The sequence below is a fragment of the Crinia signifera genome, chromosome 1, assembly GCF_055691185.1.
Source record: "Crinia signifera chromosome 1, ASM5569118v1, whole genome shotgun sequence".
In the NCBI taxonomy this organism is placed as follows: domain Eukaryota; kingdom Metazoa; phylum Chordata; class Amphibia; order Anura; family Myobatrachidae; genus Crinia; species Crinia signifera.
In genome coordinates, this window is record NC_139217.1 from 370,006,274 (window position 1) to 370,016,671 (window position 10,398).

Sequence of the window (10,398 nt, forward strand, 5' to 3'; positions counted from 1 at the left end):
CCAGAGGCTAAACCGGCACATACACACACTGATCCATCAGAATCAATCAGGTTTTATGCCGGGTAAAGACACTTCAGTAAATATTCGACAGCTTTATACCCACTTGCAGACGGCTGGTAAGGATAGTAGCGGGTCAATTATTGTCTCACTCGACGCAATTAAGGCCTTCGATGTTATTGAATGGCCTTACCTTTGGGCAGTGCTTAGAGCATTTGGGTTGGGGCCAAAATTCATCAAGTGGGTACAACTCTTATACTCAAGCCCGAGGGCCAGGGTATCCGTTAATGGGTGGATCTCCCCAGCATTTGCTCTTGCTCGGGGGACGAGACAGGGGTGCCCTCTCTCCCCTGTCCTGTTCGCCCTAGCAATAGAACCCCTGGCCTGCTTGTTGAGGCAACACCCTGCAGTTATAGGTTTCCCGTTAGGTGCATGCAATGATGTGATCTCACTATACGCTGATGACCTTTTAATTTATCTACTGGATTACACTAAGTCCCTCCCGGTGGTTCTTGAACTGATTGACAACTTCGGTGATTTTTCTGGATTTAGAATTAACAAGACAAAATCTATTATTTTCCCAGTTAGTCCGCCCCTGAGACAGTCTCCACTACCCTCCCAACCCTTGAAATGGGTTCCGACATTTAAATATCTCGGTATAAATATATCCCCCGATCCCAGCGAGTATGTACAACTTAATATCCAACCTATATTTTTATGGTTAAAGGAAAAGATAAAATCTTGGTCTAGACTCCCTTTGATAGTCACAGGGAGAATAAACCTGGTTAAAATGGCGGTCCTTCCAAAGTTCCTATATGTTTTTTCTCAGTCCCCGGTTTTTCTCCCAAAATCCCTATTCCGTAAATTAAATAGTATGATCGCGGCATTTGTTTGGAACGGAGCCCGTCACAAAATTAAATTAAATAATTTGATGAGGGAAAACGACAAAGGAGGACTGGGCTTGCCGGACATGAGGCATTATTACCTGGCAGCCCAGGCAGCACAATTAAGAACCTGGTTTAAACCTGAGGTGCATGGTTGGGAGTATGCAAATAAACTATCCTCCTTTCCAACCACTGGTGCCAGCCCGGCTCAAAAAATCACGCAAGGAAAACTAATCAACACAGACCCCCCATTAACAGTACAAGCCATTAAAATCTGGCGAGAGATTGATCAGTCAATGGGTGTGGACTTTCTGGATAGAGACTATCAGATTGTGGACCAGCTTACCGACAGGGAAGGGACTAATCTACAGATAATAGAGGCATGGCACCACTATGAAGTGACCAAACTCCACCAGTTATTCTCTTCAACGGGGTTTAAATCGTTTATGCAATTAAAGGTAGAATTCAACTTGCCGCAGTCACATTTTTACCGTTATCTTCAGTTAAGAAGCATTATACAATCATATTTTGCTGATGGTATTCCCAAATTTGGGGAATCTGCAATAAAATTACTGTTGAAGTCTAATAATAAGAAAAAGATAGTCTCCAAGATTTATAAGACTTTGGGTAAAGAAAAACACAAAGACGATTTAACAGATCTGCGAGGAAAATGGGTACAAGATGTGGGAGAATTGACCGAGGAAGAATGGTTAATGGCAATGAAAATTATAAACAAAGCCACAAATTCCCTCCGGGTCCAGTTGACACAACTGTACATATTCCATAGATCGTACCTATCCGTGAAAACAATAGCTAAATTCCCAGGCAGATCGGCTGCATCATGTCCCAAGTGTAGCGTCCCTCTTGGCACCTTTTTTCACTTGCTCTGGGAATGCCCGGGTGTTACAAAATTTTGGGACGATGTTAAAAATGTAATCGCAGGTATGGGGTACAACATTGAAATATTATCCAGTAAATGCTGTTTGCTGGGCATTACGGGTGATACTACAGGGGGCAACGACAAAACTTATATTAACAATCTATGCTCACTGGCAAAACTTATAATTGGGAGAAACTGGATGGCCAAAACTGTCCCCGAGTTGAACTGCTGGGTAGCATTAGTAAATTATACAATCAGACAGGAAAGATCTGTACACTTTAATCAAAATACCATAAGTAAATTTAAGTTAATATGGCACAAATGGATTAATTCCTCGTACTATCAAGCATAAAATAGTATACACACAACAATTTAGATAAAGTCACATGGATGGATACTAATAGGGGGGGAATAGTTATAACCACGGTATGAATTAAGAACAGCCACTAAAAGCTGAATCACGCGAAGATATAAACCGAAATCTACCCAACCCGGAGTAGATTAGAATGTGGTAGTACTCAAAAGTATTTAAGATTTAGGTTAAATATAACGTATATATATTCTAATTACTTACCTCACTTGTATTTTTTTTTTTTTTTTTTTAACACATAAAGTAATGCACTTGTATTATCGATAAGGTATATAGTGTAGGCCAGAACAATCTAGTCTGTTATTGTGTACATCTTTAACAGCCCTATATATAATATCTGCAGAGAGGCCCCAATCCTCCCAAATATTTAGTAACATACCTCGTTCGACTTGCCATAGTGGCCATGCCCCCCAATACATAGGTTGAATCCAGTATCTATATAAGACAAAAGCTAAATAAGATCAACCTTCCCGGCCAACAATTATTATTGATGAAGCTAACCAAAGGTCTGATACATAAAACGATTAATCTGGAAAAGAAGGGCCGAGACATGCCTTGATATACCTGATGATAGTCTATCATTTGTTTGGGACGGAGCGACAAAAAAACAGGCGCATTAAGAATATTATTAATTATATTTTCTATATATATATTATTTTTTTGCACACTTATCAACTGTAATGTCTGTCATTGTAAGAATTGCTATGATGTATGTCTATGTAATATGTTTATATGTGGTAATATTTTTATTATTTAAAAAAAAAAGGAATAAAGATTTGAAAAAAAAAAAAAAAAAAACATGAATAATGTGAATTGGCCCTGGACGCACCAATCCAAAGCACCCCTACAAGTGACCGTGGACACCCCAGGGTGCCATTGCACCTAGTTTGGTCACCACTTGTCTAGCGTTTTCCCCTTACTAGTGTGTAACAACATATTCATACAGGCTGCACTTGGTGGGAACCTATGACCAACACCAACACTTTTCTTTTTCTTTAAGTGTATCAAACTTGCAAGAGACCCTTCAATGGTCCTTGTTATGAAACTCCTAATATAATCTGCTCTAAATGGCAATTATTCTGATAAACCCTGCGTGCTAATGATACCATCTATGTCTAGTATCATCAAAGGCGTGGGATCATTACTGTTACATGAGTTTGAACAAAAGTGTTTTGTGTATTTGGTTTCAGCTTTTAATTGGCTGATGTGGAAACTGTAACTGTGAAATACGCTGACAAATCTTTATTTTGTAGCGTGTGCTGTAACCAAACAGCTGAAAACCTAATTTAGAAAAAATGTTTCTGAAATTGTGTTGTCTGCTCTTTGAAACTGTCATGCTGTCATTTTAATAATCTAAAAAGCAAATATCTGCATCTAAAAAGCAAATATCTGCTTAACATAATTGTAACATTTAAAATGCTTTAAATAGAATGTACTGTATAACAGTCAAGCATCAAGCATGCATCAGGTCACCATTTTATAACTTACGCACTGAATGTAATAATATAGGAAGGGCAGAAATCATGGCTGCCATTTTTAATTCAACTATCGAATTCTATTAAACCTCCAGTCTGCATTTGAAAATCTAAAACATAGGTAATTATTTTTTATTCTTCATGGAAAATGTTTATGTATGGATTTTGGAACACTCTGTGTAATATATGTTTATTAAAATTGCATTTTTATATATAATTTACACTATTTAGTTCATTATTTATTTTACTTAAGTAGCGCAGCATACCACCCTTTTTTCTGCTTTCTAAAATGGGGCCTAATTCAGAATGAATTGCTAAGTAGAGAAAAAGCAGTTGCCTGCAATCAAAAAGTCTCTGCCCAGAAAGAAAGAATGAACGCCCCTGATAAATTGTGAATTCTTCGCCAATATCGATGCATTCACAGATCCATTTGCAAAGACAGAACCATAGAACACAGAACCATCTGCACCAGTCTAAGGTTTCCACTAATCTGCTAAAGTACCAGGCCAGAAGTGGTATATATTAAAAATCATAGGTACAAACATTAATGGTTGGAACAGTGGCTGCAGCCTTTAGGGGTTCAGAGAAAAGAAGGCTACTGGCTACTTTTTAACATTAGCAGCTGCTGGGGAAGGGTCTGCACCTGCAGGGTGAGGAGTACTACCAGGATGACCAATCAGCATTGGTTAGCAACACAGAGGAAGCACAGCCACTGTAATTAGTTCCCTCTGATGTTGACAACTTGAGGAAGATTCTCTTCCTTCAGCCACACAGTGAGCTTTCTGACTAGTCATATCAGATACCACCATGTCAAGGAAAGTGCTCTGTCAGTTCCAGTTCCTGTACAATAATGTTATCACTGCTCTCTCCCTAGTCAAACCTTTAGCCCAGTTTTGCCCGAGTTTCCTCACTACAGCCCAAGGCACTAGTCCGCAAGAGGGAAAGATGCAGGGGAGAAAGAGAGGTGCGAGGGTGAGAGAGGGAAGAAAGGAGTGAGAGGTGCAGTAAGAAACGGAGGAAGTAAGATGATCAGGGCTGACTTGTGAGTCATTAAGGGAAGGCAAAATAAAACGGATATGGGAAAGAGTGTATTTTCTATACCCCTACTTCCGAATTCTTACTTCGACCACTGCATTACAAAATTTACAATATAAAAGACAATGGGCCTGATTCACACCTGATCGCTGGGCTGTGAATGTATGGAGCCCAATTATCCGGTAAATGCCACCCCGCACAAGCGAAAAATCACAACCAGGCGCAAGGCTGCAAATTCGTTTGCAGCGATGCACAAAGGGGGAAAACCATTCACAATCACTGTCCATCTAATATATTTCCCTCAATTGCACTGCCGAGTAAGCCAAGACTATTACTCGGTGCTGTGATGGTCATGGGAAGAAGGGAGGTCACTGCGGAAGTCAGCATCCTTTACTCCCAATGGCCAGATGCCGTCTGCCTTTTTTGGGCATTCACAGGAAATGCTGGCATGCTGCCTCCAAATGGCTGCTGGCTGTCACTCAACTTGTGAACAGCCATCACTGGCTTTGTTCGCACGGATGACTCGCGCATGAGTACAGCGTACCATTTGCATGCTAAGTCGTTCGACAATCAAGTGTGCTGCAAACAGGCCTGAATCAGGCTCAATGTCAATAGGTATTTTGTAGCATTCTGTAAAAGCCATTTTTCATAGGCAACATCCGATCTGGAAAGAAATCATTCAGTTTGTTCTAAAGATACTTTAGATGAGTTGCTTACAAAAATCATCAGGGTTCATTCAGTGATGTATGAGCAACATTCATCAACACCTGGGGGTTTATTACAAAGCATTGGGTAGTAAAATCCAGCACTTCTGATTACGTTTATGCCAGATATTTAAAAGGGCAATGTTTTTACTAGCCATGTAAAAGCATTGCCCTTTTAAATATTTTGCATAAACATGTTCAGAAGCAGTGGGTTTTACAACCTGATACTTTGCAAATAAACCATTTGGACTTGCCGGAGAATAGTTGATATCCCCTCTCCCCTCCTTTTTCTTCAAGATAAAAAAATAATAATGTAAGTGAAATTAATGTATTTTATTTTTTATTATAAAATATGATGGTGTTTTGCCAATGAGCATGTTTGTACATACAGTATACCAATGTATTAATAGTGTTTAATATAAATATAGTAGTTCTATAAGAAAGAATAGATGTAATCAATGTTTACATAAACCTATGTAATATGTTTGTGATGCTTAAATAAGAGTGATGCTGAGGGAAGTCACAGATTAGTAATACAGGGGTTATATAATAAGGCTTATATAATAGTGAACGAATGTTTATATATACTGTATATATAAACATTCGTTCACTATTATATAAGCCTTATTATATAACCCCTGTATTACTAATCTGTGACTTCCCTCAGCATTACTCTTATTTAAGCATTATATATATATATGTCTTCAATAAAGATTTTCTATTTTGGATTACCCAAGTGTCTGGAGTGCTACGTCTACCCCCACAAAAGTCTACATACTTGCCGACGAGGCACCCGACCAGCTAAGCGTTAAGGGAAGCTGTGCCCGGCCGAACCTACAAAGTATATATATACAAGGAAAAAGAAGGAGCGCACACATGAGCCAAATGTTAAGATTTTACTTTACTGTATCAAAGCTCATACATTACAATAAACATAGCCAGCATGAGAAAATAGTCACCGACAGTGTTTGCACGCTACGGGCACGGAATCTGGGGGACATTGTAGGGGCTCTGCACACACTAAATAACTGAAAATAAATAGTGGAGATTTGGTTCATGAATTGATCAATGCATTTAAGCCTGCAGCCCCCTTCACGGGACCCCACTTTTCTGCAGGTCCTAACACTATTGCTCAAAATGGCTACAATACACATAGCTATCACATCAATACTTGATTCTAGGCATGCTATCTGGTCTAAAGCTCACAGCAGACTGTGCTTTTATAGGTAAGCAGTTACCAACACACCTGTAACTTATCATCAAGAGAAATGGTTAACAAAAGCTAGGTTAAAACAGGGTGCATAAGAGGAGATGCAGTCAATTTCCCGGCGCTCGGAATCCAAGCGTTCAGAATCCCGACGCTGGAATCCCGACCGCCGAATTCCCGACCGCCGAATTCCCGAAAATTTCTCCCTCCATGGGTGTCCACGACACCCATAGAGGGAGAATAAATTAGTGTGCCGAGCGTAGCGAGGCACCGGGCCCCGCTGCGTGGCGAGCGCAGCGAGCCCGCAAGGAGGGGGGGGGGTGCTCCACGTCCCCCCCTTGTCGGGATTTCGGCAGTCGGTATTCCAGCATCGGAATTTTGAACGCCGGGATTCCGACCGCCGGGATTCCATACCGAATCCCATGAGAGAATGTGACCACAATAAGACTAATTTAAAAATTAATCTAATAAACAATATATACACTAAACATCGGCACTCACCTTTCCTAGTTTTGGGGTGCCCTATGGCTTGTGACCACATTGTTTAAACAGACATTGTAGGGGCTCTGCACACACTAAATTAACTGAAAATAAATAGTGGGGATATGGTTCATGAATTGATCAATGCATTTAAGCCTGCAGCCCTCTTCATGGGACCCCACTTTTCTGCAGGTCCTAACACTATTGCTCAAAATGCTCATAGCTATCACATCAATTCTTGATTCCAGGCATGCTATCTGGTCTAAAGCTCACAGCAGACTGCTTTTATAGGTGAGCAGTTACCAACACACCTGTCACTAATCATCTATGGAAATGGTTAACATAAGCTATGCACTATAGGTTAAAACAGGGTGCATGAGAGAATGTGACAACAATAAGACTAATTTAAAAATGAATCTAATAAACAATATATACACTAAACATCGGAACTCACCTTTCCTAGTTTTGGGGTGCCCTATGGCTTGTGACCACATTGTTTAAACAGACATTGTAGGGGCTCTGCACACACTAAATTAACTGAAAATAAATAGTGGAGATTTAGTTCATGACTGGTTGTCAGAGGGATTTCGTTCTCAAGATGTCTATGATGCCTACTCTACAATTATGCTAAGCAGACGCTCCCTCTGTTCTTTCTTCTTTTTAAAGTATCCGATTTGCACTTTATATGCTTAAATAAACGGTTTTTTTTCACTTTGATGCTGCTGGCTCTCTAATGAATATATATATATATATATATATATATATATGCATTAGAGAGCCAGCAGCATCAAAGCGTGTGTGTATAGATATATATATACACACACACGACACACAGTTGTGCTCTTAAGTTTACATACCCTAGCTGAATTTGTGATTTTCTGGCCATTTGACAGAGAATATGACTGCTAACTAACAAACTTTTCTTTCACTCATGGTTAGTGGTTGGGTGAAGCCATTTAGGGGGAAATTTACTAAAGGAAATTTGTAAAAAAATAGGTGTATTTGTATCCAGAAATACACTTATTTTTGACATTTACTTTCCTGAAAATATGGCAATTCGTAGTCGTATTGATGTGCTACCAATACGAATACGAAATGCCGAATTCGGGATAGTAAATGTCAAAAATAAGTGTATTTCTGGATACAAATACACCTATTTTTTACAAATTTCCTTTAGTAAATTTCCCCCTTATTGTCAAACAACTCATAGGCCCTTATTCTGATCGGTGCGTACTTTCCCGAATTCTTACGGTGCGGTCCGCACGCCACGCTGTGCGGTGGCGTACGGGCAACGTCCGTAGAAACGCCCACGAGTCCTCCGCATTCGGACGGACTAACTCTTTAAGAACAGGGCGTGTGTACGGACGACATACAAACCGTGCGTGTGCGGTGGACACGTACAGATTCTGCACGGCCTTATCGCGTCAGAACGTACGGGAAGCTGGCTGTACGCACTGATGCGGAGTATTTACGCACAAATCAACACTATTCTCATAAGACCCAAATCTGTGCCATTACCCGCTTATGCAATTAGCCAACCTCATTCAAAAGGGATTGTTTTTAATGGTCATCTATTATTTCTCTAATTGATCATTAAACACTTTACTACCACTTTACATTAACCCGTTCATCATGCTAAGTGCACAACGTTTTTTTCATTCCCCTTTACGCCCATGTGTTATCTATGAATATGTATATACATTTTGCACCTTATATAACTAAACACCATTATTTAAATATATATATTTATAGTTATATTTATACTGTTAAATAAAATAATAACACACATACCACTTTGAACTGTCAACACAAATATTTATTATTAATTTACAACAGAGTAAAAAACACTAAAAAAAAATTCAAACAAGCAGGTCACATACAGCCTCCACCTCTGCGACCAGCTCAATAAGGAGCTGCCGCAGCCTGAGTAGGGCCCCTCTTAATCTGGCGGCTTGCCTCTGTGGATCTGTGGGCATGTTAAAGGGGGAACAACATTAATTATGCTATTCAGGTTGACCTTGTACAGTCAATCTTAAGTACCTACAGCATGAGAATTCATACATAAAAACAATTACATAGCCAATACTGTTTGTATTTGTAAAATTAAAAATAGGCCCACACACACACACACACACACACACACACACACACACACACACACACACACACACACACACACACACACACACACACACACACACACACACACACACCCACCCACAAACACTCACCAATCTACTCCAAAGCTACATCCAATACAACATGCCACATTTTGCCATACATATATACCTGCATGTCACTGCTTAATAGCTAAACTGCATGATAGATAGAAACATGGATGGATGGATGGATGGATGGATACCACATTTAAAGGCTAGCCTAGTCCCTCTACCCCTTACTTCCGGATTCATAGTCACATTGCCAGATAGGTGAAGCTGCTGCACTTAGCCGCTTCCTTACACCAAACAAATAGAAAGGCACACCATAAACCAAAACGCATCACCTACCTGAGGCTCTAGATTCTACCTTTGCAGCTTGGGCCTCTAACCCCTAAGTGTGTCTGTTGTAACCCACTTTAGTTTATTAAATATTAATTGAGTAAAACACACTAGATTCACCAGTGGTACCTAACAAATAGTACTACCACCAATTATTAATGATGCCTTATGTTGACCTACCAATTACTGCTTCCTCCACCACCTCGCATGGCTCCTCCTCTTCCACCAACTCCTCGGCCACCTCCTCATCTGGCACTTCTGTGGCCTCCTCCTCGCCCACTTCTGGGGCCTCCGCCATTTCTATGGCCTCCTCCTGGGCCACTTCTGCGGCCTCCTCTTCGGCCACTTCTGCGGCCTCCTCCTCGGCCACTTCTGCGGCCTCCTCCTCTCCCACTTCTGTGGCCTCCTCCTCGGCCACTTCTTCAGGGGGGGCCTCCACCTCCTGGGCCTCTTCACGGGCCCGTCTTGCACGGTCACGTGCTGTAAGGGAAATCAAAATGCAGAGTGTTAAATAAGTCACATGAATTGCTCATTCATCCTGCATTCCAAAAAATAACATATTACACACACATTACAGCATGCCTAACATGAGGTACCACACAGATAGAGTATGTCATGGTTAACTCATGATGAACCAGGTTACCTTATTGGGACAAAAAAGGTCATGTAAGCATTAATGTACAATTGGCCATTTAATGTGTAAACACTTACATCGTGCTATGCTGGCCCTTATTTCCTGAAGCTGTTCTGGCTGACGGCGCCTCAGATCAGACCATCGCCGCTCCAGCTGGGCGATGGTCCTGCGCACCTGGGTGCGCGCGAATATGCGCCTGCGGGCAGCCGCATACGCAAGGCGCTTCTCCCTATT

At 40.8% G+C, this 10,398-nt stretch overlaps 1 long non-coding RNA gene across 1 annotated transcript; it reads right to left on the minus strand.

Moving 5' to 3' along the window:
• Positions 1 to 8,863: 8,863 nt before the first annotated feature.
• LOC146030682 (uncharacterized) lies at positions 8,864 to 10,069 on the minus strand. The gene is made up of 2 exons (XR_014456178.1): positions 9,711 to 10,069; positions 8,864 to 8,998 (listed from the first exon to the last, which is right to left on the minus strand). It is a non-coding gene; the product is annotated as an uncharacterized LOC146030682 (long non-coding RNA).
• Between the last annotated feature and the right edge of the window lie 329 nt (positions 10,070 to 10,398).